The 3,247-nt window shown below is 44.6% G+C and overlaps 1 pseudogene; it reads left to right on the top strand.

Moving 5' to 3' along the window:
- Positions 1-1,343: 1,343 nt before the first annotated feature.
- On the top strand, positions 1,344-1,975 carry LOC122673398 (annotated as a pseudogene).
- Positions 1,976-3,247: the final 1,272 nt, after the last annotated feature.

Genomic DNA, 3,247 nt, shown 5'->3' on the forward strand with positions numbered 1-3,247 from the left:
AAAAGATGAATTATGAGTTGACATTATTTTATTTAGGTCACACAGTTCTCAGATCAAGCAATATGCTTTTTGTGAAAATATCTGATTGACAAATGACTTCTCAAAGAAATCAAAGTATGAAAATTTACATTTTAACATGCTAAAGAAAATTAAAAAAAAAAAAACAAACAGCACTTTCTTGTGTAGAGCACATCTTTGTCTACTCTTTGGCTTTATTTTCTATCTTGTAATTTTTGTTTAATAATTATCTCTTGTAGTCACTCTAGCAGATAAATTACAAAAAGATATCATAGAGAGGAATCTTTCAAACTGCTGGCTTAATTTCTTATCTTTAAACCAGATCTACAGTTTAAAGCAGAATTAGCTAAGCATGACAGTTAAAAGAAGTTTTTCTTTTTATTACCTACTCTGAAGTTTGATACTCCCACCTCTTAAGAATTTTCCACAGTCTGTTGGGATCCACACAGTCAAAGGCTTTGGCATAGTCAATAAAGCAGAAATAAATGTTTTTCTGGAACTCTCTTGCTTTTTCAATGATCTAGTGATTGTTGGCAATTTGATCTCTGGTTCTTCTGCCTTTTCTAAATCCAGCTTGTACATCTGGAAGTTCATGGTTCACAGACTGTCAAAGCCTGGCTTGGAGAATTCTGAGCATTACTTTGCTAGAGTGTGAGATGAGTCCAATTGTGTGGCAGTTTGAACATTCTTTGGCATTGGAATGAAAACTGACCTTTTCCAGTCCTATGGCCACTGCTGAGTTTTTCAAATTTGCTGGCATATTGAGTGCAGCATCATCTTTTACAGCATCATCTTTCAGGATTTGAAATAGCTCAACTGGAATTCCATCACCTCCACTAGCTTTGCTTGTAGTGATGCTTCCTGAGGCCCACTTGACTTCACATTCCAGGATGTCTGGCTCTAGGTCAGTGATACCACCATGGTGGTTTTCTGGGTTGTGAAGATCTTTTTTGTATAGTTTCTGTGTATTCTTGCTACCTCTTCTTATCTTCTGCCTCTGTTAGGTCCATACCATTTCTGTCCTTTATTGTGCCCATCTTTGCATGAAATGTTCCCTTGGTATCTCTAATTTTTCTTGAAGATATTGTTTTCCTCTATCTCTTTGCATTGATCACTGAGAAATGCTTATCTCTCCTTGCTATTCTTTGGAACTCTGCATTCAAATGTGTATATCTTTCCTTTTCTCCTTTGCCTTTAAAGGAGATGGGAATACCAGACCACCTTTGCCTTTAAAGGAGATGAGAATGCCAGACCACCTTACCTGCCTCCTGAGAAATCTGCTTGCAGGTCAAGAAGCAACAGTTAGAACTGGACATGGAGGTGGGAGCGAAACCAACGCCTGCCTCCAAGCAGCATCTGCGCCGCGGCCTCCGAGGGTTTCTCTGGCCAGGGTTGCTCCCACCGGTCTGCAGCATGGGGAATGTCTTTGCAAACCTCTCCAAGGGCCTTTTGGCAAAAAAGAAATGCGCATTCTCATGGTGGGCCTAGATGCTGCGGCAAAGACCCACCATCCTGTACACACTGAATCTGGGTGAAATTGTAACCACCATTCCCACTACCGGCTTCAAAGTGGAGACCGTGGAGTACAAGAACATCAGCTTCACTGTGTGGGATGTGGGTGGCCAGGACAAGATCCGGCCTCTGTGGCGCCACTACTCTCAAAACACACAAGGTCTCATCTTTGTGGTTGACAGCAATGACAGAGAGCGTGTGGATGAGGCCAGTGAGGAGCTCGTGAGGATGCTGGCCGAAGACGAGCTCAGGGACGCCGTTCTGTTCGTGTCTGCTAACAAACAGGACCTCCCCAATGCCATGAATGCGGCCGAGATGACAGACAAGCTGGGCCTACGCTCTCTGCGCCCAGGAACTGGTACATTCAGGCCACCTGTGCCACCAGCGGGACAGGCTTTACGAGGGACTGGACTGGCTGCCCAATCAGCTCCGGCACCAGAAATGAGCTGTAATCCTCTCTTCGCCCCTTTCACTCCCTCCTTCTACCCTCGCTTTACTCTCCTGTGGCAAACGTGCTCCTGCGGTGTGAGCGCCAGAAGCTGCCTCCATGGTCGGTCACGGCGTGCTTCACCATGCTGTAAATGTGCAGACGCAGCCTGCAGCTGGGGTTTTATTTAATGTAAATAGTTTTTGTTTCCAATGAGGCAGTTTCTGGTACTCCTATGCAATATTACTCAGCCTTTTTTATTGTAAAAAGAAAATCAACCCACAGTTTAGTACTGAGAAGGGATTTTAGGCACACGGGTCATCCAGGAGTTTTGTGTCAGACGAGCCCAATACTCCTCCTCTGGGCTTTAGATCTGTGTTGAGATCCATTTTGGTGGTTGGTTTTTAACCCAAACTCAGTGCATTTTTTAAAATAGTTACAAATACAAAATAAGGAGAACACTTGAACACGCAGAAGGGAGAAATGTGCCTAGTGTAGGTTCTGCGGTAACGGCCCGAGTCCAGTCCACTGGTGGTCTGTTTCCCGTTGGGAACATGAAACGGGGCAGAACCAGCCATGATATCCATTCTGCATGGTCACAATAGGGTCCCTGTGATTTACTCTGTCTCGGGCCATCCCACACCCCATAGCGTTTGTGCTTGTATTTGTGCAACATGGCCGCCCAGGAGATGGGGTGGAGGCTGCAGCCGCTGTTCTCAGACCCCTTGGAAGAACCCCGGCCTTTTCTCGGGTCAGCATGGGCACTTTTGTTGGAACGCCCTGGCTGCAGCAGGAGTCCTGCAGTCCCCTTGCTTGCCTGCTCCGGGCTCTCTGGGGTCTCACCAGCAGGAGTGCGGGTGGTCATCCTTGAGCCCCACCCCTCAGAGCCCCTGTCTACATGTGCTTTCACTCCCTCAGCCTGCAAGGATCAGATTTGCCATTGAAAATGATAACCTCTACTTTTTTCTTTTGTATTTTGATAAACACTGAAGAAGCTGGAGCTGTTAAACTTTATCTTGGGGAAAACCTCAGAACTGGTTTATTTGGTGTCGTGGAACCTCTTACTGCTTTCAATACACAATTAGTAATCAACTGCTTTGTATACTTGTTTTCAGTTTTCATTTCAACAAACAAGCACTGTAATTACAGCTATTAGAAAAAAATCTCTTAACTAAAAAAAAAAAGAAGAAGAAGAACTGGACATGAACAACAGACTGGTTTCAAATTGGGAAAGGAGTACGTCAAGGCTGTATATTGTCACCCTGCTTATTTAACTTCTGTGTAGAGTAC

The sequence above is a fragment of the Cervus elaphus genome, chromosome 17, assembly GCF_910594005.1.
Source record: "Cervus elaphus chromosome 17, mCerEla1.1, whole genome shotgun sequence".
NCBI classification, from domain to species: Eukaryota; Metazoa; Chordata; class Mammalia; order Artiodactyla; family Cervidae; genus Cervus; species Cervus elaphus.